Below are 27,873 nucleotides of genomic sequence, written 5' to 3'. Positions count from 1 at the left end.
GTCACCAATGGTTATAAAGATTTACTAAGATGCACTAATTGTGAGATGTATATTAATATACAAACTTGCAGTTATTCACCATGAAGAAGACTTTTTAAGGTTTCTTACATCCTTACTACCCCTAACACAGGTTGGAGTAGGTGTTTCTTTGAGCTCTCCAAATAATCCGAATAAATATTGACTTATTTTTTCATTAAACCATCATGACTGCTTTGAGAACATTACTCCTACCATCATAGCTGGGCATATAGAAAGTTGACTGAAATAACTGATGAATTAATGATAAGGTACACTGAAGAAAAGAGAATGTGAAAACCAGATTCAGGTTTTCTGAATTCAAGTTTCAATAAATTCTGAATTTATTGTTATTGTAAGAAACTAATTCTGAACCTAGTATTTGATACAAAGATTAAACAAATACATATATATATATTTTAAATATTAAAATTGATCTGCATGTTCTGCACATGTATCCTAGAACTGAAAAAAAAAAGGACATTCTTCCACATAACCACAGTCTCACTCAGGAAATGTGACATTGGTGAAATATCATTATCTAATTTATAGATGTTAGAATTAAAAAATAGTCACAATAATGGCATTCTAATATACAGTTCTAAATCTGGGATCTAATAAAAATTCTCATACTGTAAAAAAAATTAAACTTGATACCCAAATTGACTGCATTTTATGGAGTTATACATCTTTGGGGTTTTATTTTGTTGTTTTCTCCATGCAATATAAGGGTTTTCCTCTTTGGAGATAGGAAAATGGATTACATAATTATTCAAAGTCCTGCTTAGGCCTATGACTCTATGATCTACTGATATGTCCTAATTCAACTGCTCTATGAACATACCAGTCACAAACTAGACATGCATTAAAGTTCTATCAGCTTTCTGTATCATCTTTTTGGATGACACTTTTGCTCCACTGACTAGCTCCCCAGGTCAAAATTCATCACCTGCTGCAATAGAGGATTTCAGTAACAAAGGATTGCAGAAATGCCATTATAGCAGCCACATGCAACGTACTGAGGAGAGATTTTTATACTTCTGTTGGATTTCTGGGGTTTTGTAATTTTCCCCAACAACCCAACCAAAGTGATTTGAAGAGATACTTAATATCTCCCTCCTTTCCTGCATCATCTATGTATGTATTAAATTCTTAAATGAGAGTGCCAACGTGACATGAAGAATAAATGTGGTGACTCCAATCCCCCTCTCAGCTGGCAGGAGCTGCATCAATAAAATCACTCAAGATATTCAGAAATATGTGGAGTTTTCCATAGGAGACTGCAAATCAATGAACACACAGAACATGTCCTTGTCACCCCTGCTGCAGTGCCTTTTCTTCTTAGCCTGATGACACATCAATAAAGCTGTCTGAGTCTCTGGCTACTGTTACAGACTGTAAATGTCTCCTGGTATGAGTTTCGCTGAATAGGATTCCCTGCACACCTCACTCACACCGTGTCTAGCCCCCCACCTCTGTAGAGATTTCAAACTCCTAAGCAGGGCACACTTAAATTGAGATGGAAACTTTGACAAAGGTATCCACATTTAAAAAAAATTAAATCCTACTGTGGACACTCTGTAATTTGCAGCATTTCCAAAATTATGTATTTCCAAAGTGATGGTAGAACTCTTTAAACATGATTTCTAAAATAAATTATTTGTTGTTGTCTTAGCTCAAATATTAACGTGCAAAACCATTATTTAAAAACTAAGCCCTGCAAATTAAGTACCTAACACGTGGATTCTGATCCACTCCTTTTTCTTAAGGGAACAACCGTCCCATAGGACGATGAAATAATAATTTAGTTAAGAATAAATCAAAAGTACTACATTTGCTACTCTATATTCAGATCAATATGCTTTTTTAAAATCAAACATTGGCTAGAAACCTGCCATATGCTGGACACAATGTGAGTGAGAAAACACATGGCAACAAGCAATGAAAATACATCATGGCAAGTATCATTCATTTAGGTAAGCCTAAAGTTTTTGGGAAGCACAAAATAAGGAATACCCGAGTTTCCCTAGCAGAGCATGAAAGGCATTGGAAAAGAGATAACATTGGAACTGGTGCTTGAAAGATGAATAAGCATTTCCTGTGACAGAAGGGAGAAGGGAATCAAAGAGGACGCTATATGCAGACACATCCAGCATGAAAATAATGTTACCTTCATGGAAATGCAAGCAGCATGGAATGGCTGGAGAACAAGGGTAAAAAAGCATTAAGCTACGGAACAGAAAAGATAATGTTGTAAAAAATCTTGTATGCTAAAAAAAAAATAAAAATAAAAAAAATTATTCTGTAGGCTCATAGTTCCCATGCCTCACTCATCATCAGAATAATTTGGTTGAGTATTTTAAAAGAATGGATTATTTCACTACAATTATAAAGATTCTAGTTAATAAGTGGGACTTGAGTTCCAGGAACTTATATTTTGAAAAACTCCAGACATGATTGTGATACTCATTAGAGTTAACAGTCATCCCATGTAGAGAAAGAAAAGTTTCTGAAAGGCTTACAGGAAGGGAGCGAATCTGTTATAGTTGATGTTTAATCATTATCAATTCTGTAGGTAAGTAAATAAGCAAAATGCCTATTAGAATAGAGGTCACAAATATGTGGCCTATAGATTGGTTTTACTGGATGTATACAGAATCAGTATACTCTCTCTGCATGTGCATGTGTGTGTATGTGTGTGCTTGTACATGTTTATTAATTAGTTACCTCTACTTCATAATGTAAAACTTTTACATAATCAAATTAGTTTCCTAGTTCCCTTGTGAAGTTGTGTCTTATGGCAACACTGGGCCTATTGATCGACATGGCAACAATTGGCTGGAGCACCCTATGGATTGCACATGCATCCTACTGGCTGCTCAACCCTCACTGTTGCCAGTTTTACTTTAACTTGCTTTACTCTTTCATCTCCCTGCCTAGCCAATATAGACATTTGAGATTGTAATGAATGGGTAGTGGATATTATATTTAAAATGGACAGTACTAATCTTGTCTATAATTTAGTAAGCCTACACTTGGCACAGAGAAGATAAGTTGAAATGTGCCAAAGTCCCATAGTGCATTGAGATGTTTATTTTGGAATTTTGAAAAAACAGTATATTGGAGAAATCAGGAAAATTAACATTTATTGAGCAATTACTCTGTACCAAGGACTATGCTAAAAGATTTAAATATATGCTATCACTTAATCAGCTTAGTAATCTAAAAGTAGAGAAAAATAAATTATATGAAAGACAGATATATTTTATTGCTAAATTTACAGTAGTTGGAATAGTACCTGGCACAAAGGAGGTGGCCAATCAGTATTTTTGACTGATTTAAAAAAGATAAATCACAATTGGTAATATTGACACTCTGAGGCGCTACAAAGATCACATAGGTATCACATTTTTAAACTAAAATTGACCTATCTCTTGGCCTTCAAAACCTGGGAGTCTCCAGTGTCCAGCATTGGTTTCCTCTTTTCAGTGAAGTGATTCTTCAGCAAAATGAATCATGTCTTAAGATTGAGCAGGAAGGAGACCATTGCCATAAATCAATTAAATTTCTAACCAAATCCTTTCATGCAATATCTTGTTCTCTCTTTTTTCAGTCTACATAAACAAACATCTTACCTTCTAAAGACGTGCAAATAAGGGTGTTGGTGACAAGTGAAGCTGATAGGGAAACATGACAGAGTTCCAGACTATCAGGATCCCTGTGAGACCACATTTGAAAGTCTCCCAACATGGCATACTCTTCTCAGCCTGCCTTAAATCTGGTCTAATGTTTTGTCTGACAAGCTAAGAGGACTCCACATAATTAAAAAAAAAAAAAAAATCCACCCACAATGCAAATATCTGCTGAATTTTAATGCAACCCTTAGTTGACCCGAGATATTAATCAAATGAAATTAAATTTCTGGAAAAGACCTCGTTTATTGATGAGATGATTTAGCATAGCTTAGCTTGGCTACTCTTCACCTTGAACATGGATTAGGCAATGCCCTATTTGAATCTCATTCCAAAGTTCAACAATTTCAGGTTAATAGGCTCAGCTTTCTTCTGATGGTCTATGACATTTTTTTTTTGTACCATTCAGGATTCCTAAAGAAACTGTAGATATTTATGTTACTGAGATAAAATTGTCCTTTACTAAACATGTGGTTACATTAAACAAGGGAGTCAGGCAACTGCCTAGATTTATTCAGAGAATATTTTTCCTCTTTATTTTAGTTTTTCCATAATCAGGCAGCATTTGTACAAATGCTTGGAAGGGCAGTGGAGATTTACCTTAATTCTTCTTTGAAATCCCTTTTTTGCATATCCTGAAGTTAAATATTAAAGACAAATAATGTAACAGTTGTGATCCAATAAACAATTTCAATGTAAGTAACAGACCTCTGATGGAGTCTCATGGAGTAAAGAGGACTATGCATGTAAGTAATACATAAACTTATATTGAGAAGTGACTAATTTGGTGGCCCCTACCTTGCCAATGGTTTTTTTTATTTTAATAAACATAAGGCCATTGTGTTAACATAGGTTGACACAGAGCTCTCCGAGTGTTGTTCTCAAATTACCCATCATCCATCTTGCCGTTGGATCCACATCCTTCTGTTGAGCAGCTCCTATTAAAATTAGAGCAAATCTCAATGGAAGCCAGGTTCCTAAGAAAAGGCCATGTTTCTGGGCAGTCATCAGACAGCATCATATGTCCCACACTTGTATCTATTTTTGCTACCAACTTTATCAGGAGCTTCTCATTACATGGTAGTTAGTGAGAAAGAGCTACAAATCACCACATTGAGGCCAGAATTACAAATAATGGCGTCGCATTTTATTCATGCTGAACAATTTAACAATTTAGTAGTTTTGAGTAATAGCATGCCTTAATATTTCAGTGCATGGATAAGTGATTTATGTTCAAATAAGCCTCATGACCATCTACCATTACAGAAGAAAAGTAAAAAGTCAATATGCAATGTGTATGGTGGCCACATGGTAGTATGAAAAAATGTTCAGGATATGTATTAAGTGAAAAAAGCAGAAGATAAACCATATGTCTTTGATGAATATGCCTTTTAAAATATGCACAGAAAAACAAATGCAAGGCTGTACTTTAAAATATTCATTTGAAATGTTACATTGCAGTTATGTATAATGTATAGTGTTATGCATTATACATGTACAATAGTTATGTTACATTATAGTTTCGTATGTGTATAGTTATCATAGTTAAATATATTACTTCTCCAATGAAAACATTGAAAAGTGACAAATATAAAACAAAACAATATGCAAAAGATGACTATTTTGTCAATGAAATTGTAATTTTTAACATGAGAACTGTAAACTAAATAAAAGCACTATTATACCAGTTGAAAGGTAAAATACAGTTCTGAAAAATGTTTTCTTGATATTTCACTAATTTTTAAATATCATTTTTTCAAAGGGAGTAATCATAATTCAATGTAATGAAAGCAAAAAATGTCTATATGTAAAGTAAAGCAAGATCTGGGTTGAAGGCAAAAGGAAAACTACAAGACAGATATGGAGGCAGGTATGACTCTAATTCAAATAACATGCTAAATGCTAACAAGATAGACAAGATAGTATTCATATAAAGAAAGGGAAGTAAAGGACATTCAGACTTTGACTCTTTTGGAAATGCTACATTCACAGATACCTTGGGGAATACAGCATGGAGGCTACAAGAAGGTTATTTGAGATCCATTTGAGATTATGTCAACCGACAGTGCTGAGGGATTGACAAGATAAAAAGGCACTTTTTTTTTTCCATATCCAATTCCTCTGATATGCTTCACTAAATGCATAAAGACAGAGACAAAACACGAAGGTAAAATGTTTATACATTTTTAGGTTTGTGAATAGTTTCAAGGGGGAGAAGAGACATCATGAGGTCATCTGGTATGCCTTCACAAATACTTTAGAGTATTATTCCTTGTGCACAATTTGCAGTGCCCTTGGCAATCCAAATACATTTCTTTTCTTTTGCTGAAGACCAAGCAGGTCTGCGTAGCTCTGAGGAGTACCTTACATCAGGGTGTTTTATGTATGAGATTCCTAATTGAAAAGAGCCAATAGAATAAAGCTGAGCAGGATTGTTTAAAGAGTGAGAACTCCAAAGGTCACATTCCAAAGTCTAGTGAATAAAGAAAGAGTGTGCTTATGGGCAGAAAATGGGGACAAGTGTCAAAGACAAAGAGAAGATAAAATAGCCCAGTGGATAGAAAACAGGAAGTTTTCTTGGAGAGGTTATGGTTACAAAGAAGCATGAACACCCCATTGTTCACTTCTATTGTCAATAGGTCTGTGGTAGGTTGGCACATCAGACTAGCTAAAAAATACATTAGGGAGGGAACTTGTCACATTTAGCAATGTCCTCTTTTCAATGTCCTCAAGACTTACTCCCAGTGTCAGGCAGTTTCAAACTCATAGCAAACAATGTTACAAGCATCAAATTTAATGGCCCCTATATCTGTTGCTAGTTTTCATTATGACCTGCCTTCCATCTTTCCCGAACTTTTGCTATAACAAGACCATCTGTCTTTTTTTTTTTTTTTTTGGTTAGTAGGAAGTACATCAACATTATCAGCATCCATCTTTTTTCCTCTGCCCTGTCACACCACCATGCCAGAGACACACGAGAAAGGGTTAACACTTCTACAAAAATGCATGATTCCTAAAATAGGCTAAAGCAATAAAAATGCTACCATCTGACATATTAGATTGATTGCCTTAAATGTAAAAATTTACCTATGTAACTCTCTCTTTTTTTAGATGATATATTCTTTTAGAGAATGCTCTATGCTTTATTCAATTTCACTTCACCGCGACCTACATAGCACAGTAATTGACTTATTGTAGGTAAACAATGAGTGAATGGATGAATGCCTCAGTGTTCATTCATATAAATTACCTTGTGTATTTCTTGACAAAATAAAGCAGAGGGGGGCACATGTTCTCAGGACCTCCTGAGGATGTGTCACAGAAAAAAAAATTAAATAGAGAATTAAATGTATGAATTTTGAAGCCCTGGAGTTGTACACTACCAATGGCTCCTATTAAAATCATGTGCCATTTTAACCATGCAATCCTGCCTATCATGGATGCTAAAAGATGGTTAGAAAACAGAAAAAAAAAGCTGGGAAAATCAGCTTAGTTCTTCACTTTTTCTGTTGTTGTTTTTAAAGCTTTCCTTATTATTATTATTATTACAGAATTCAAGATTCTATAGTCAGTCAGATAACATGAAACCACTTAAAATGAGTGTTAGAAATCTGGCTGGCACCCTCCTCCCCCGATGTGATGTTTGTATTTGTAGATTCACATGCACATCATATGCATACTGATATGGTCTGGACATTTATCCCCTCCAAATCTCATGTTGTAATGTAATCCCCAGTGCTGGAAGTGGGGCCTGGTGGGAGGTGTTTGAGGCATGGGGGCAGATACCTCATGAAGTACCCTCCCTTCAGTAACAAGTTCATGCAAGATCTGGTTGTTTGTAAAGGAGCCGCCCCTGGCCGGTCACAGTGGTTCATGCCTATAATCCCAGCATTTTGGGAGGCCAAGGCGAGTGGATCATTTGAGATCAGGAGTTCAAGACCAGACTGAGCAACATGGTGAAACCCAGTCTCTACTAAAAATACAAAAATTAGCCGGGGGTGGTGGTACATGCCTGTAATTCCAGTTACTTGGGAGGCTGAGAGGAGAATTGCTTGAACCTGGGAGGTGGAGGTTACAGTGAGCTGAGATCACGCCACTGCACTCCAGCCTGGGTGACAGAGCAAGACTCCATCTCAAAAAAAAAAAAAAAAGCCACCCCTGGCACCCCTCACTCTCTGTCTTGCTCTCTCTCTTGCAATGTGACCTGCTGGTTTCCCTTTGCTCCTGCCATTATTGCAAGTTTCCTGAGGCCCTCACTAGAAGCAGATATTTGTACTATGTTTAGTGTACAGCCTGCAGAAGGATGAGCCAGATAAACTTTTTAAAATAAATTGCCCAGTCTCAAGTATTCCTTTATGGCAACACAAACAGACTAACACAGATACATTTCCTAGCTGAGAGAGAATCTGGTCCCTTCAGGTACAGAGTAGAGACTGGACTGTTGAAATTTCTTCGCTCCCTCCTTCCTTTTCTCCCTTCCTCCCTTCCTCTCTTCCTTCCTTCCTTCCTTCTCAGTTATTTAAAGTAAACTAGTCACACAATTTAATGTCTTAGCCAGAAAATTTTGAAAAACAATTAGAATAAGAATTTTCAACATATGTTTCACAAAAAATGCTTTACGCATTCTGCAAAATTCAGTGACGTTGCCATATTTGGTTTTTTTGCATCCATGAAAGCTATGACTAAGGTTGTCATTCATAATCCCAATTTGAGTTTACTTTTCTACTCAAACAGCCACATTCCTCTGATTGATTGAGTTTTAAATTAAGTAATTGCTGTAACATTTATTTTATAAGGAGATAGCTTTATAAATCACTAATCTAAAGCTAGTTAGTAACACAATTTGAGCTGGCTGTCAGAGTTGCAGAGTCTCACCTCAGTGCTATTGCAACCACATAATTAGGCCACTTCACAAAGTTAGGAATGCATCTCTCCTCTATTCATCTCTATTGGCCACTCCCCAATTAGCTATCATAATTCATTAGCATGCTTAACTTTCAAGCAGATGTCATTTGAAAAGAACACAGAGGACAGAGTCTCTAGTGATGACTAGGCCTTCATTTTCTTTATAATCTTGCAAATTTGTCTAGCTTAGTGTGTATTTCAGTTCTCCATCAGAATAATGGCAAATAGAAATATTGTCCCATGTAAAAACACAATAAAGGAGAAGGAGAAAGGAAAGGCAGAGAAAAAGAAGGGGGAAAAGTAGAAAGACCAAAAGAGAAAGACTAGGGAAAGAAAAAGCCTCAAGGATTAAATAACACTGGAAATTCTTTGTATTTTGCAATGTCTTATATTCAATGTTATCAAACCTACCTAACATGCACAATTCATATTTTCACAGTATTTAACATCCAAAATAGTGTTTTTATATTTATTCCTAGATTTCTTCTTAAAGAAGTTCTTGAAGGTAAAAAAAAGATTGTGATTTTTTCATCTTACAAGGTAGAAATCAAGGCATATGATTAAATGATTGCCCCAAAGGCACTGTGCAAATCAGTAGAATGAAAGCTGAATATATTAACTCCTACCACTTTCATAGCTTCATCTCTAGTGTTGTCATTTTGAATAGATGACTATGATCACATTAGTCATAAACTTATATTAAAAAAACATGTTTCAAAAATCCTGTTGCCAGAAAATGCCAAAGTTCAAAAACAAGTAAAAATCTGGAAAATATTTATATTATATTTCATTGAGAGATAATAAAAAATCCAGAAAAAAACAATAGCTCAATGAAAAAATAGGCAAAGGATAAACAGGCAGTTTAATTTACAGAAAAAGACATTGAAATAGCTTAAAACCATATGGATAGATGCTCAACCTCACTAATTATTCTGTAAAATGCAAATTAAATAACAAAAATGCTTTCTTTTTTTTAAACTTTTCAGATTGCCAAGGATTATACAATTTGGCAAGGGTGTTAGAAAATAGACATTTTTATATATTGTTGTTTAGAGTATTTGGCAATATCTATCAAAATTTTAATGTACATATGCTTGAATGCAACAATACCACTTCTAGGAATTTCTCCTATAGATGAACACTCACATACATTCAGAGATGTATGTACAAAGATGACCATGGTAGTCAGGTAAGTGTCCATAAGGAGAATACAAAGCAAATCCATGATGTCATTAAACAGATGATGTATAATGGTGATATTGTTTTTAAAAAAGCTTTCTAAATAGATTTTTTTTAATGTAGAACATTATTTAGCCATTGTCACCATTTTGTGTAAAAACAAAATATCTAGCCCATTTATGTGTTGATTACTCTGAAATTTAGATATCTAGTCATAATCTCTTCCTGTACTCGAGGTTCATATCCAATTTAATATAGCCATTACAGAATGCTTAGTGTCTGTCCCTCTACTTCCCAAAGACTACTCTTATGATGACTTTCTGGTTCCAATAATTAGTAGCACTATCCATCTTGTTACTTAAACCCCATCTCCATCTTATTCTTTCGTATTCCATTTTCTTTCATATTCCAATATTCCATGTTCTTCCATTTTTTAATATTCCAATATTCCATATTCTTTCATACTTCATTTCCAATCAATTAGCAAGTACTATTGCCAAAACATACATAAGAGTAGCCCACTTTGGTGTCTTTTCAGTGATCATACCCAGTTTCAAGTCACCAGCCTCTTCCCTAGACTTTTGCCTCAAATGCTTTTGTTCGTCTTTGCTTTCTCTACAATCCATACCACATACAACAAGTAAAGTGATGTTTTTAGACATAAACGTTACTTCTCGCCTAAAATCCTCTAACATTGTTCCACTACATTTAGAACAACCCTAACTCTTTAACTGGCCTGCAAAACCCTACATTATCTGTCGTCCCCGCCCCCGCCCCCCCCCCCCACCCTGTCTCTCTGACTTTAACTCCTACCACTCTTCCTTGCAAGTTCATAGAAAATTTGATACAGGTTACACAGTAATCTGGCAACAGATTGATACTAAAGAGAGCTACTTTGATTTGTTGAATTTTCAGAATTTACAGCCCATACTGATTCCATCATGGTCCACTCACTCACACATGTATTCCGCAGACCTCTCTCTCAGTTTTAACTGCTGGCCTCATATTGACCCACCATGTTTCCAAAGTCTTTTGTGCTGAGTTCAAGTGGTTCTCCTAATCTCAGCACTATTAACAGATATGCTATTATCATCCTTTCCTTCCTCCCACCTTGAAGACACCACAGGGGTTCTGTATCTGCCAATGGTTTACTTATACCAACTTGTATTTAGGATTTGGAGTCTAGTTTGTCACTTAGTTGAGTGGTAAATTTTCTTAAGTATTGGGTTTTTCTGCCCTAGTTCCTTTTTATTTTTTTTTAATTGGAGGGATTAAGAGAGATTCAAATACTCCTTTATGGCTCCCCCATCATTCCCAAACCCTCTTCACAGTAACCTCAGGATATTAATTCTGGGTATGATTTGCCTTTTTAATGATATAAATTATGCATTTGTATCTTCTTCAATTGAACTATTTTTAAAAAGGGGAAAATCTCAACAGAAAATAGAATTTAAAAATTTTTATGAAAGATAATGCCAACTTTTAAAGACATTGAAGAAAGAAAAATGGTATAGCCAAATAGCAAGAGAAGAATTATTTTTAAATTTATCTGATTTAGATAGATATTTGGAAAGCTAAATACCTTCTTTGTTTTTATCACACACACATATATTTTCTGATATATGTAGTAAATTTGACATTGTTTTGAATATATATATGTTCAAAATGTTTTGAACATACATATTTTGAATATATATCTAGAATATATATATATATATATATATATCCAAAACAATGTATGTAAATTTTTTGAGTATCATTATCTAGTAAAATTAGGGAAGAAGTTAAAGGAAGAATTCTCTAAACATATTGGATCTGAGATGGTAACTAAATGCTGAAAAGAAGACTATTTGACAGCAAATGAAGCAAGAATGGATTAGAGACACTGATGTTTTGTTTGAAGAAAACAAAATTAGGAGCAAGAGGTTGTGAGCTTTGCTCTCCCATTAACAGCTGTGTAGCCACAGGCAAATCATACAGCCTATTGAGGTCATAGTTCTCTTGTAAAAATTGACAAGTTTGAGAAAAAAATCAGAGAATCTGGGTGCCTGCAGAAGCCTCAGTCACACCCTCAGTTATGCTTAGTTTAGCTATCATAAAACAAGGTGACTCACTTACATATATTTTGCATAAAATACATAATTTCTCCTTAAAAAATCAGAAAGTTTCAGATCAGAGCCAAAGGCTATAACTGGGTCACTACTACTACCCTTTTGGAGAGGCTACACAGTCGCCAGTTTATCTATATTATGGGTTGAATTGCGTTCCCCCAACCAAGATACGTTGAAGTAGTCTTAATCCCCAGGACTTCAGAATGTGAATTTATTTGGAAATAAGGTTTTAACAAAGGTAATCAATTTATAATGAGGCCATTAGCATGGGCTCTAATTCACTAACTGGTGTCTAAATAAAAAGGAGGGAATTTTGACGCAGAGACAGAAATGCAAAGAGGCATGATGATGATATGAAGACACAGAGGGAGAAAGTCATGTAACTACGAGATAAAGAATGCCAAAAATTGTCAGCAAACACCAGAAGCTAGAAAAGTCAAGGAAGGATTTTTCCCAAAGCTGTCAGAGAAAGCATGGCCCTACTGACATGTGGTTATAGACTTCTAACCTCCAGAAACTTGAAATAACATATTTATGTTACTTTAAGCCACCCAATATTTGGTACTTTGTTACAGCAGCTCTAGGAAATTAATGCAATTCCAATATCCAGTTGATACTTTTAGTCACCCTTGCTGCCTTTCTAGACCATGCAGTCTTTTCAGTACTTTGTTTTTTTAAATTAAATGAATTTTATGATGTTGTCTTGCTTTCATAATTCATGTTTTCTATTTAGATTAAAAAATCATTTTCAAATATAGCATCTTAAAATAAGTAGTGAAAATATACCAGGCATTCAAATGCTGAACTGAGAATATTTTTTTACACAGGCAAAACCCTTGGATAATTCTGTGTAAATAGAGCGAGAAAGTGGAGTTGACTTGGCAACAAAGGATGTAGCCAGAAGGATAACATGCTGTGAAACAATGCTTTGCCTGAGAAGTTCTCCAAAAGAGGCTTAACTACTGTTTTTTAAGGTCCTATTTTGGCCATATTGTTGCTCAGTCTAGGCTAAGCAAGTGAAATCATATTTTTGAGAGAGATTAGAAAGTAAATAAATGGTGGCAACTTCCTTAAGAGTTTAGTCCTCCACTGAGAATCAGGACTCTCCTGCCCCATTGCTATGAGCACATGGCTATGTCTGTGGCTGCTACCTGTGCAGGAATCCAGTGAACATATTGCAAATTCAGTAACAGGTTGACTCTTGGAAATGAAAGATAAACTTGCCAAATGAGTCTTGGATGCTCCTACTTTGTCAGATGTAAGGACTGAAAATATTGGAGCTCAAAGGAAGGTCTCATAAAAATAACATGAAATGGACAATTAGAAGTCTAATGTTCCAGCCCTCTCTCTGGCTGTTACTGGCTTGAACAAGTCATTTGACCTCTTTGGGTATATACACTATAAGAATAACTACATTTTATAAACTATAACTACAACTTACATCATTTCTATTTCATAGGTGTCCAACCAGAGGAAATATCTGAAGTTGAATTGTAAACTATATAACATGATATATGACATATTTTTATTAATGTTGCTGTTGTTTTAATGATCATCACCATCATCATCATCACTAGTACTTCATAGAAATTTACCTAATGGGGGTTGTTGCAAACAGAGGGATCAGCTGAAGCCTTGGCAGAGGAACATAAATTGTGAAGATTTCATCTTAATATGGACATTTATCAGTTCCCAAATAATACTTTTATAATTTCTTATGCCTGTGTTTACTTTAATCTCTTAATCTTGTTATCTTCATAAGCTGAGGATGTACTTCACCTCAGGACCACAGTAATAATTGTGTTAACTCTTCAAATTGATTGTAAATCATGTTTTTTTAACAATATGAAATCAGTGCACCTTGAAAAAGAACAGAATAGCAGCGATTTTTATGGAGCAAGGGAAGACAACAATAAGCTCTGACTGCCTGTCGTGTTGGGCAAAAAGAACCATATTTTTCTTCTTGCAGAGAGTGTATAAACAGACTTGCAAGTAGGAGAGATATCGCTAAATTATTTTCCTATCAAGGAATATTAATATTAATACCCTGGGAAAGGAATGTGTTCCTTGGGGGAGATCTATAAACGGCCGCTCTGGGAATGTCTGTCTTGTGCAGTTGAGATAAGGACTGAGATATGCCCTGGTCTCCTGCAGAACCCTCGGGCTTACTAGGATGGGAAGACTCTACCCTGGTAAATTTGTGGTCAGACTGGTTCTCTGCTCGAACCCTATTTTCTGTTGTTTAAGATGTTTATCAAGACAATACATGCACCACTGAACATAGACCCTTATCAGTGGTTCTGCTTTTGCCCTTTGCCTTGTCATCTTTGTTGGACCCTTATCAGTGATTCTGCTTTTTGCCCTTTGAAGCATGTGATCTTTGTACCTACTCCCTGTTCTTATTCCCCATTCCCTTTTGAAACCCTTAATAAAAACTTGCTGGTCTGAGACTCAGGCAGGCATCACAGTCCTGCCAATATGTGATGTCACCCCTGGCGGCCCAGCTGTAAAATTCCTCTCTTTGTACTGTCTCTCTTTATTTCTCAGCCAGCCAACACTTACGGAAAATAAAAAGAACCTACATTGAAATATTGGGGGTGGGCACCCCCAATAGGGGGTTAACACCATGATTTACTATAAAGTTATTTTTTTCAAGTTAATCTGAAACTCCCAGATTTATAATGTTATTTTTTTTAAGTTAATCTGAAACTCCCAGATATATAATGTTATTTTTTTCAAGTTAATCTGAAACTCCCAGATTAGGCTTTCTACAGATATGAATAAAAAGGGACCAAATATATAGTACATCTTCTGCTAATGATCAGCTAAATATAAATACTAATTGTCCTAGTGTTTTGTAGCTGGTTAGGTCTTTCAATCCAATGAAAATTATTAAATGGATTCTGCAACTTTTATTCTACTTTATTTTCTGTTTTTGTTATTTGCACTATAAAGTAAATAAAATTGTGTTCGTGTTAAAAACATAAAACAGTAGTTGCTCTTAACCTGCCCTATAACAAAGGGCATATGGTTATTATAGAAATATTATGCAACATGGGTACATTTCTAGTGTCTCAGGGCAACTGGCCATGTACTCCAAATTGACTACATTGCCCCCTGTGACATAGTGAGTGAATTAATGGTTATGGACTCACAAAGCCTGGGTTTCTATCTAGACTCCATCATTTGCAAGCTATGTGGTCTTTGCAGGTCATTAATTCCTGAAAACCTCAAGTCTGCACTTTAAATTTTAAAAAATCAGTCTATGTTATATATTATATTACGTTATATTATACATATTTTTGAGATGGAGTCTTACTCTGTCACTCAGGCTGGAGTGCAGTGGTGTGATCTTGGCTCACTGCAACCTTCACCTCCTGGGTTTTATTTTTTTACTAATATTTAATAGATGTGTATATTTTTTCAGGGACATGGGATAATTAAATATAATCCTATAATTTGTAAAGATCAGCATTCTTGGGATATCCATCATCATAAATATTCATATTTTCTTTATGCTAGAAACATTCAAATTATTATCTTCTACCTATTTTGAAATGTACAATAGATCATTGTAAACTATAGTCACTCTACTGGTCTATCAATTAGTAGCTCTTATTTATATGATCAAACTCTATATCTATACTCATTAATTAACTTTTCTTCATCCTCTCCTTTCCCCTACCCTTCTCAGCCTCTGTTAACCATCAATTTACTCTCTCACCATAAGATCTACTTTTTTAGTTTGCACATAAGAGTGAGAATATGCTATATTTGTTATTCTGTGCTTGGCTTATTTCACTTAACATCATGATATCCAATTCCATCCATGTTGCAGAAAATGACAATATTTTATGCTTTTTTATGGCCAAATAATATTATTTTGTGTATATATATATCACATTTTCTTTATCAATTCATCCACTGATTAGAACTTAGATTGATTCCATATTTTGGCTATTGTGAATAGTTCTGTAATAAAGGTGAGAGTGCAGATATCACTTCAGTATCTATATTTCTTTTGAATATATGCCCAGTAGTAAAACTGCTACATCATATGGTAGTTCTATTTTTAGATTTTTGAAGAACCTCCATATAGTTTTCCATAGTGGCTAAACTAATTTACATGTTCAACACAGTGTATGAGTGTTCTTTTTTCTCTACCTTCTCACCAGTATCCATTATTCCTTGTCCCTTTTTTATAGAAGACATTTTAACTGGGGTGAGATGATATCTCTTTGTGGTTCTGATTGGCTTTTCTCTGGTGATTTGTGATACTGAACATTTTCTCACATACCTGTTGGCCATCTGTATGTGTTATTTTAAGAATTTTTCTATTCAGATCTTTTGCCCATTTTGAAATCAGATATTTTTTTTCCTATTGAGTTTGAGCTCCTTATATATTCTGGTTAATAATCTTTTTTCACATGGATAGTTTGCCCATATTTCCGAAGATTCTGTGGGTTGTCTCTACACTTTGTGCACTTAATACGTAATTCACAGAATTGTTTTAAGGAAGACAAATGTAGGTGAAAATGTTTGATAATTACAGAGTCACATAGTTCCTTTGGGAGACAGGAATTCACGTAGGGTTGCCCAGTGAAATTCAACTGAAAAAGCAGGCAAAGTATTCAGTGCCTAGCAATTGAGCTATTGAACTATCTCTTAACTGAATCCCTGGACTCACTTTTAACATCTAGTTACTCATTTTACCCACTGTTTTTAGCCTGTTTCTTTACTTAGCTTTAAAATTGCACATGTTTTTAATTTGGGACATTTTTTTTTCTTATCAGTGACTTGACTTTTCCTTTGGGCTGTAAATTTCACTGCTTAACTACTACAAATATCAATGATTGGTTTTCTGTTCTCACAATTATTAATGATAATATGAATACATAAACATCTTTTTGATAAAACTAATTTGTGAGGCTAGCATTCATTTATGTTCCTTATAGACATTGTCTTACAGTCTTTAAAGAAAAAACACTGAATTTTTAATAAATATTGTGTCGTAGTCCATTTGGGGTGCTATAATAACCATATCATAAACTGGGTGGCTTATAAACAAGAAAAACATATTTCTTATAGTTTTAGAGGCTGAGAAGTCCAAGATCAAGGTGTCAGTAAAATCACTGTCTGATGTCTCATAGATGGTGCCGGTATTAGTCCGTTCTCACACTGCTATAAAGAAATACCTGAGATCAGGTGATTTATAAAGAAAATAAATTTAATTGGCTTACAGTTCTGCAAACACTACAGGAAGCATGACTAGGGAGGCCTCAAGAAACTTACACTCATGGTGGAAGTTGAAGGGGAAGCAGGCCGGAACAAGAGGGAGAGAGATGGAGGTTCTATACACTTTTAAACAACCAGATCTTGAGAGAACTCATTCACTATTGTGAGGACAGCCTCAAGTCATGAGGGATCCACCCCCATGACTGCATCACCTTTCACCAGGCCCTACCTTCAACACTGGGGATTACAATTTGACATGAGATTTGTGTGGAGACACAGATCCAAACCATATCAGCACCTTCTTGTTTTATCTACGCATGGTGGAAGGGGCAAGGAAGCTCTCTGGGGCCTCTTTCCTAAAGGCAATAACCTCACTTACGATGACATCACCCTCATGATTCAATCTTCTCGCCAAAGCCCCATTTCCTAATGCCACCACCTTGGAGGTTAGTATTTCAATGTATGAATTTCGGTGGGGACACATATGAATACTGGGATTTATAAGGTATGAGTAAATTTCTCAAGGTTATTGACCTTGGGAGTAGCAGGCCAGAAATTCCAAACCAGGTCTAGTTGTCTCCAAAGAATCTCCTCTTCCACAGTGAAGAGGGTCTGCCTAAAATAGGAAGCAATAAATGGTACCAAAAGCACAATGCATGTGTGTTACTGATCACAGTACATGATCACAGTACAGATTATTTTTTCTATTGCATTTTTTTTTTTTCTGAGCCAAGATTCTTTTCAGGTTTTTATTGGATACCATGATGTTGTAGAAAACATAGTTGGTTATAATAGAAGATAAACCTGGAGACCCACACATTTCATAAACATACTTGACAATAAGCCTGCCAAAGATGTATTTAACCCCTTCTACATGAAGGGACTATCCTTGTTCAAAAAGTGCTGTCTAAAATACTTATCCTCGCCACGATTCTGTGGACCAGGGCAAAGTGTAAGGTGAATAACCTTCCTGGTTTGCCTGGGATGGAGGGGGATCAGTCTCTTCAGTGGGACTTTCAGGGCTAAAGCCAGGGAAGTCCTGGGGTAATGAATACATTGGTTACCCTAGATAAAAAGATCGTTTTCATTTTTAGGTGAGGAAACTTGGATGTAGCCACATAACTAGCACAAGGGCAGGGCCAACCTTCAATTACCATTTCAACTTTCTTTTCTTTTTTTTTTTTGTTTTTTTGTTTTTTTGAGACGGAGTCTTGCTCTGTCGCCCAGGCTGGAGTGCAGTGGCCGGATCTCAGCTCACTGCAAGCTCTGCCTCCCGGGTTCAGGCCATTCTCCTGCCTCAGCCTCCTGAGTAGCTGGGACTACAGGCACCCGCCACCTCGCCTGGCTAGTTTTTTTGTATTTTTTAGTAGAGACGGGTTTTCACCGTGTTAGCCAGGATGGTCTCGATCTCCTGACCTCGTGATCCGCCTATCTCGGCCTCCCAAAGTGCTGGGATTACAGGCTTGAGCCACCGTGCCCGGCCTACCATTTCAACTTTCTGAGTCAAAGTCCAGTGTACAACCCACCGAAAGATTAAGAGCAATTTATTTTAGTAGAGCAAAGAAATTTTAAATGACTTGGGACTAAATGTGCCCTGTCATGCAGTACAATAGACTGGGATGATAATCTAGCTAGTTTCAAAGCCAGAACAAATGCTCATATCTGAACATTGTAATGCTGAGAAACCTCACACTTTGTTATTTCACATGCTACTGATCATGGAAAGAGGATAGTATTATTGCTAATAATCATTTGTCCACTTGTTCATTAATTGAACAATTGTTTAATCAGTGTCAATTACCAGACATTGCTCTAGCGACTGAGGTTAGAGCAGTAAATAAATTATTCTCCTCATGGTTCTTACACTCTATTTTAGACAGACAGAGTGGAAAAATAAGCAATATTATGTGCTATATACTACTACTATGGAGAAAAGTAAGGGAGAGAAAGAATTAACTGGGTAAAAAAATGGTGGGAGATATTATTTAGTGCTGTATATAGAATAATCTTTATACCCAAATTATTAATCAGGAGATATATATATATTAACAATTTGGGTATATATATATTACATATGGCAAAATACACTGAGGATATCTGATCTAAGACAGCTATACTAACTTGCACAAGATCACTTAATTATTAATTCACAGAACTATAATTAAAGCCTGGATTTTTATTATGCTAAGGTCTGGAGTTAGTAGGGATTTTTAATGCATGCTTAGTATGTTTGTTCTTAATAGAAATGGCCTTCAAAATGATAATCCATCCCATGGGCCCGACATTATTTCTACAGTGTTTTCTCAAAGATTGGCTTATTGCATGGACCAGGGGCAATAAAATAAGTTGAAAATATATTAGTTACTTATTTCTCCCATTAAGACTTCAAATTAAAAAATAATATTTTCTTTATAACCAAAATAAGTTAGAAAAATGTCTTCTGCCCCAAGTAAAATATACTATTAACTTAAGTGACTACAATAAGAAAAAACATGCTTACATTCACTTGTTCTAGAACATCTGGGTTTTGCAAATTTCTTTTCTCTTTTTGTCAGTTAAACACTTCTAGATCAGCACCAAAACCTTTCTTAGAGAATTTAAATTGCAAAACACAACTACAAAAGTGTAGATTTCTCCAGCTACTTTTCGACAACCACTGGAGGTGGGGATGGGGGAGACTACTCCCTGCAGTCTCCAATTTCTCTTCAGCACAAGCCAGCAGGTTGACTTACAACTCATAATAGGACACTAGGACTCTCATTTCAGCTCTTTATTTTCCTTTGTCGGCATCTTCATTTTATTTCTCCTTGATTATTTTGAGCAGAAGAAACTCTTGAGAAAAAAACTGTAATTCCTGTCTTCTCTATTGTTGATACCAAGGCCCCTTAGCCTCTACAAAGGCACTCTTTTGGCATATGCTCCAGGTTTGGAACCTCTTTCTTCACCTCTCTTGTGACCAAAAGCTATTTTCAGCAAGCTGCCACAATGGGAATGAGCTGACAAATTAATACCAGAGTCCAATGCAGGCGACTCTGCATGGTAGTGAATGCTAGGAGCTTATTGCCACCCTAACCTAAGCAGCAAAATTTTCTTAACTAGACCATTTTCAGGTTGAAATTGGGTTCATTCTCATTATTTCTTTGATACTGAGGTGCAATTTATATACTGTAAAATTTACTCTTTTTAGGAGTACACATCTATAAGCATTTACAAACCTATCGCAATCAAGACAGAATATTTATTCCATCCCTCAAATTGTCTACTGCCCCTTTGTAGTCCATGCTAAACTCCTAGTTTTTTATTTATTTCTTCTGAAAAATAATGGGATACATGTGCAGAACATGCAGGTTTGTTACACAGGTATATATGTGCCACGGTGGCTTGCTGCACCTATTGACCTGTCCTCTAAGTTGCCTCCCCTCACCTCCCACTCCACAACAGGCCACAGTGTGTGTTATCCCCCTCTCTGTGTCCATGTGTCCTCAATGTTCAATTCCTACTTATGAGTGAGAACATGTGGTGTTTGGTTTTCTGTTCCTGTGTTAGTTTGCTTAGGAGGATGGCTTCCAGCTTCATCCATGTACTTGCAAAGAACATGATCTCATTCCTTTTTATGGCTGCATAGTATTCCATGGTGTATATGTACCATATTTTCTTTATCCAGTCTATCACTGATGGGCATTTGGGTTGGTTCCATGTCTTTGCTATTGTAAATAGTGTTGCAATAAACATATATGTGCACGTGTCTGTATAGCAGAATGATTTATATTCCTTTGGGTATATATCTAGTAATGCGATTGCTGGGTCAAATGGCATTTCTGGCTCTAGATCCTTGAATAATTACCATACTGTCTTCCACAATGGTTGAACTAATTTACATCCTCACCAACAGTGTAAAAGCATTCCTATTTCTCCGTAGCTTCACCAGCATCTATTGTTTCCTGACTTTTTAATAATTGCCATTCTGACTGGCATGAGATGGTATCTCACTGTGGTTTTGATGGGCATCTCTCTGGTGATCAGTGATGTTGAGCTTTTTTTCATATGTTTGTTGGCTGTATAAATGTCTTCTTTTGAGAAGTGTCTGTTCATATATATTGTCCAATTCTTCACGGGGTTGTCTTTTTCTCGTAAATATGTTTAAGTTGCTTGTAATTCCTGGATATTAATCCTTTCTCAGATGGGTAGATTGCAGAAACTTTCTCCCATTCTGTAGGTTGCCTGTTCACTCTCATGATAGTTTCTTTTGCTGTACAGCTCTTTTAATTAGATCCCATTTGTCAATTTTGGCTTTGTTGCAACTGCTTTTGGCATTTTTGTCATGAAATCTTTGCCCAAACCCCTACTCTTAACTATTGACAACTAACTACTGGATTGATTTTTGCCCTAATAGTTTTATTCTTTCCAATTTGTTTTATGAATGGAATTATATAGTACAAAATATGTCTGATCTCAGAATTCCTCTCCATAAACATTTTAGTGGCTTTCTACTGAATAAAACAATAATTTTCTCATGAGGACTTATGGACCCTGCTGTTGTGGGTAGAATTATTAATATATCCCCAAAGCTAAGTTAAAGCACTAACCTCTGGAATTTGTGCATATGATCTTACGTGGAAATAGGGTCTTTGCATATGTAGTTAAAATGCATATTATGATGAGGTCATACCGGAACGAGTGGGTCTTTAACCCAATATGCTGATGTCCGTGTAAGTAGAGAAGACACACAGAGACAGAAACACATAAAGGAGAATGCTACGTGAAGAAACAGACATGCAGAGGAAAGATGGTAGCAGAGAGGTCATGAAGCTGCAAGTCAAGGAATGGCAAGTGTTGCTAGCAGCCACCTGAAGCTACAAGCAAGGGTGTGGACCTGCCAACACCTTAATTTCCAACTTCTGGCCTCCAGAAATGTGAGAGAACAAATTTCTATTTTTCTAAGCCACTTGTAAGGTACTTTGTCTAAAAAGCCACAAGAAATGAACACACCTGTCTATCTGCTTAACCCTATTTCACTCTCTTCTTCTTTTAGTTGGGACTTCCAAGTTGCTTGGGTTTTTCATCAGCTAATCTAATCCATGGTATCTGTCTCACCTCAGATTCTTTAAATGTGTTATTTCCTCTTCCGGGAATATTCTGTCTTCTATTCTTTGCCTAGTTAAAAATCCTACTCATCTGTCAAGGCTCAGCTGAAATGTCATTTTCTCTGATAAGAATTCCTTGATCTCCTGAAATTAATGAGACTGATTTGCATCACTTGCTCTCTGACCTTTTCTTTCATAGCATTCATTTCAATTTATAATTAAGTAACTGTTGGGTTATTTATTTACCATTTGTTTCTCATAGTAAAATGTAAGCTCTGGGGACAAAGTCCCTGTTATTTTGTTCCCAATTGTGCATCTGAGAGAGACAGGGAGAGAGTGAGAGAGCGAGAGAGAGAGAGAGAGAGTGTGTGTGTGTGTGTTTAAGAAAATTTAATTCAGCATCTCCAACTTTTATTCCTGGAAAGAAAATCTGGAGATTCTCTTCCTTTGCCACCTTCACCTCTATTCTAGTTCTAGAGTTCTCTTTTTCCTATAGTTCTAATGTAAATAACAAGAACAAAATTAACAACAACAACAAAAAAACCCTACACTTGACTTCCCTAAACACTAATGAGGCAAAGTGAAATATTTCAAAGACGTATACTAAACCCTAAGAGGATGCAAGATTTTAATGCCATTTAATAGTTGGTTGATAAGAGGTTAATACACACAACTCAAATTACTTACTTTATAACATTCAAATCTGTTACATCATGACCATTTCAGATATTCTATCTCAAGATACAGCCCCTATGAATGCCTTTTGTGAAATTATGCTAATACTATGGTTCAGATAACAAAAGAAAAATCTCCAAATTATATCCACCAAGGTCAGCCCTTTAAAGTTCTTGCTTTCCACCTGAGATATAGAATTTGTCTCTATGTGACTGACCTCAGAAGTAAGTATTCTTTTACAAAACATCCCCTCCCCACACCACTCTACATGCATGAAGGTGTCATATCACCATTATGTAGTAAGTTTTGTGACAGTATATCACATCATAAACATAGAATCTTTTAAGCAGTAGTTTCATATATTCTCACCAATAAGGGCTTCCTTGCATCAATACTTTGCATTGAAAAATTTGAAAGAAAATCAACTATTTTGGTGTATCTCCATGGTGCTAGTACAGTGCTGAGTACACAGTATATGGTGAGATAATCCATGTTGACTTGAATCAATATTCACCATTTCTTATCTTCGCTCTCTCCATAGGAATGTCTTCCTGAATGCTTATGCTAACTTTAATTGTATGAGCTTAGAATTTTATTTTATATATAAAATGTATATATATATAAATAAAAGTTTGTGATATATATAAGGTAGCTTGTGACTACCTTATCATCCACATAATATAGATAGTCCTTTCTGAAAGCTAAACTACATTCAAGTTTATTTCTTATCTATGCATAGATACTGGATATAGATGCTAGTTTCTTTAACACTCTGTGTAAAGATACAATGTAATATTAGCCAGCTGGCAAGAACAGGTATATGAATTAAATATAAATTTTTTTACATCCTGATAAAAGAGTAGCTATGTAGCTCAAATCAAGAAGAGAAACCTGGATAATATTTCAGGACTGATATATATTAATTTTATATATAAAATAAAAATTTATACATATAAAATATATATAATACATATATATATATATATAAAAAACTCTACTGACAGCAATTTATCTTACTGACTATACAGAGCATATAAGTGTATATATACAACCAGAACATGTAGAAGGAAATTATCGAGATTAACATTGGTTGACATTAGGTTCTGGGAGTCTTACGTTTTTATCTTTTCAAAAAAGTGAACTTTAGAATGAAAAAAGAAGAAAAGAAAAAGTGAACCTTTAATCTGAGGAAAATTAGAGTGCTCTGGCAGTACCTGGGTTAGGGTAAGCAAGGAGATTTGCCTTTTACATAGAACTTTGAGCTGGCTGGACTATGTGTTTCGAGGGCTACATAAAGATCCATGATGGTCTACCTCAAAGCCCTTGTCAGGATGGAGATGGTATATCACTATGTAAATTAGGCCTACATCAAGGTGTTAGGTCATGTGCTAGTACCAGGAAGAAAAAAATCCTGATATAATAGGATGCATCTTATTTCCATCAGAAGACAAGAGGTTCTTTGTACATGTGGGTAACCTGTCAGTGGTCGCCCTGGTCTAGCTTTGGTACAAAATAATGGGCATTTCAGATTTGGGAAAACAAGACTTTAAGAAAGCAATTGAAGAGATTTTTTCATTGTGATTTTAAAAACAGAAATGCTACTTTTCCCCCATCATCAACTTGATGAACTGGGAAACTACATTTTAGAGGCTATAAATACCTCAAAATGAAGGGAACACTCTTCTGCCAGAGTGGAAAAATGATGAACTTCAGAAGGCATGGACAGTCATAAATTCTCTGTAGGTCAGAGGGTAGAGCCGAGTGCACTTTCTCACAGAAAATCACTAACTCACAAGTCTGTACGTAAAAATCCAGAAGGAGATGTTGATGAACTCAAAGTTATATATCTTAACTCTACATTCTAGCTATATAAAGCCTAAAGCACATTTTAATTTATTGAGAAATGAAATAAATAGGAGGAAATAAGAGAACATCACTAAGATCATTAGGATACCCAATATCAAGCCCTGGCTCTGTCTTTTACTGGTTCTACAAATGAACATTTAAAAACGTGAAAGATACAGGGTAAAATATATAAATCATATGAACAAATTTAAGTGGAGAAATAAACCCTCCTAACATAAGACAAGTATTATTATATTGGTCAAACTGATATTCAGTCATATGCACTTGGTAGGATTCTCACTCCAAACAAAATATTATATTAAGGTTCAGAATAAAACTAAGAGTGAGTATACAAGAGAAATCCAAACAACAACAAAATCATGTCCATGGCAAAAGAATTAAATGGGGCAAAGTGTTATCTCTAAATTATAAAAGTTGAAAAATGAAATAAAGCTCTAACAATTAAATGGCATATGCTGGAAAAAATATCCCTATAGTATATTTTCCCATGGACAGAATAGCATTCTAAACAGAATAACTCCAGACTTTCCAGGCATAAGGAGCTTAGGAGCAGTGATAATGTTAGAGAAGAAAGCCAGGGGAATATATTCAAATTACGTTTGCACAGCAAGTACACATATTCAGATTGCGTGTTACAAATCAATCTTAAAAAAGATAGTGAAGTGTTCCAAAGATGCTTTAGGTCACATCTAACATGGGATTGAGAGAAAATTAATTGCTCATGTTGAAAAATATTGTACTTATCATTGTAGGGACAAGGGATTGATGGCCCTAGCAGCGGGAAAAAAAAAGAAGTTGGAATTTAGAGAAAAGATACAAAAATAGCTTCTTCTGCAGTCCCCACACCAGATCTGCTGTTCAGGCCAAACTAATCAAATATTCATCATTTATCTCCTGTTACTTTGTCAGGTGCTTGGCTTCTATTGATATAATCAAACTGGACAAGCAATTAATATTTTTTTCTAATTGAGTTTAGATCAATTTTTTAATAATTCAGTATTTTGCTTGTGACTACCTTCTTTGTCATCCACATTATATAGATAGTCCTTTCTGAAAGCCAAATGACATCCAAGTTTATTTCCTATCTAAGCATAGATACTGGACATAGATGTTAGTTTCTTTAACACTCTGTGTAAAGATATGATATAATATTAGCCAGTGGGCAAGAACAGGCATACGAATTAAATGTAAATTTTTTACATCCTGATAAAAGAGTAGCAATGCAGCTCAAATCAAGAAGAATCACCTGGATAATATTTCAGGACTGATAGAAGCATGCTCATTTTTTAACACAAATCTTGCCATGGAATCTTGGTGTTCACACTATAGATATAAAGCTGGCTAACCTTGTGTTTACTGTCAAAATAATAAAGTTACTAAAATGTTCCAGGGATGGTTCTAAATCCTTCATAAATATTAATTCACTTAATTCTCATACTCATCTTCCATGACACATTCCTTTATCTACAGACATCATTGAGGTAACTGAGGTACAAAAGGAATCACATAGCAGTAAGTCAAAATGCTCATATTCACACCACAGCAACCTTATGTATTATTTAAGCACTTGGCTACTCCATTATACTGGCTTCATCCTAGGATTCATTTAGTAGATGCATCTTTGATTTGTTTATGCTTCACTTTGGTCAACAGTTCCCTGTTTAGTCTATAAAATAAATGATTACAGACATATCTCATTTTATACCTCTTTGCTTTATTGTACTTTGCAGAAACTGACTTTTTACAAATGGAGAAGTCTATGGCAACCCTGTGTTGGGCAAGTTTATTGGCGCCACTTTTTTTCAACAATATGCACTCACTTCCTGTTTCAGTGTCACATTTTAGTAATTCTCACAATGTTTTAAATTTTTCATTGTTATTATATCTGTTATGGTGATCTGGGATCAGTGATCTTTGATCTTACTATTATAATTATTTTGAGGTGCTGCAAACCAAGCCCTTATAAGACAGCATACATAATAGATAAATGTGTGTGTTCTCACTGCTCCACTCACTGCCTGTTCCCTTGTCTTTCTGCCTCTCCTTGGACCTCTCTATTCCCTGAGACACAACAATATTGAAATTAGGCCAATTAATAACCCTACAATGGCCTTTAAGTTTGCCAGTGAAAGGAAGAGATGCACATCTCTCACTTTAAATTAAAAACTAGAAGTGATTAAACTTAGTGAGAAAGGCATGTTGAAAGCCAAGATAGATATGTTAAAAGCTAGGCCTCTTGTGCCAAACAATTAGCCAAGTTGTGAATGCAAAGGAAAAGCTTTTGAAGGAAATTAAATGCCACTCCAGTAACGACATGAATGATAAGAAAATGAAACAGCCTTATTGCTGATATGAGGAAAGTTTTAGTGCTCTGTATAAAAGATCAAGCAAACCACAACATTTCCTTGAAGAAAAGCCTAATCCAGACCAATGCTCTAATTGTCTTCAATTCTATGAAAGCCTGAAGGTAAACAAAAACAAACAAACAAAAAAACCTTGTATAAGAAAAGTTTGAAATTAGTGGAGGTTGGTTAACGAGGTTTAAGGAAAGAAGTCATCTCCATAAAATGAAAGTGCAAGGTGAAGCAGCAAGTTGCTGATGGCTGATGTAGAAGCTACAGCAAGTTATCCAGAATATCTAGCTAAGATAATTGATAAAGGTGGCTGCACTAAACAACAGATGTTTCGTGTCAAGGAGACACACTTACACTGGAAAAAGATGCCATTTAGAACTTTCACAGCTAGAGAGAAAAAGACAACGTCTAGTTTCAAAGCTTCGAAGTTTTGTGCCTGTGCTCTATAAATGGAACCACATAGTCTGGAAGCTAGTGTATGTGTTTACAGCATGGTTTATTGATATTTTCATCCCATTGTTGATATCTCCTGCTCAGAAAAAAAGATTCCTTTCAAAATATTACTCTTCATTGACAATGTACGTGGCACCCAAAAGCTCTGATGGGAGACATACAAAGAGATTAATGTTTTCAGGGCTACTAACACAACATTCATTCTGCAACCTATGGATCAAAGAATACTTTTTATTTTCAAGTCTTATTATTTAAGAAATACATTTTGTAAGGCTATAGCTGACACAGTGATTCCTCTGATAAA

General features: G+C 35.5%; 1 protein-coding gene across 15 annotated transcripts in view; it reads right to left on the bottom strand.

Annotated features, from left to right (window-relative positions):
* The window catches only part of LOC105471588 (leucine rich repeat containing 4C), a 1,332,829-nt gene that overhangs the window by 869,078 nt on the left and 435,878 nt on the right, over positions 1–27,873 (bottom strand). The window lies entirely within an intron of this gene.

The sequence above is a fragment of the Macaca nemestrina genome, chromosome 12 (genome assembly GCF_043159975.1).
Source record: "Macaca nemestrina isolate mMacNem1 chromosome 12, mMacNem.hap1, whole genome shotgun sequence".
NCBI classification, from domain to species: domain Eukaryota; kingdom Metazoa; phylum Chordata; class Mammalia; order Primates; family Cercopithecidae; genus Macaca; species Macaca nemestrina.
This window is presented reverse-complemented; position numbering and strand designations above follow the sequence as displayed.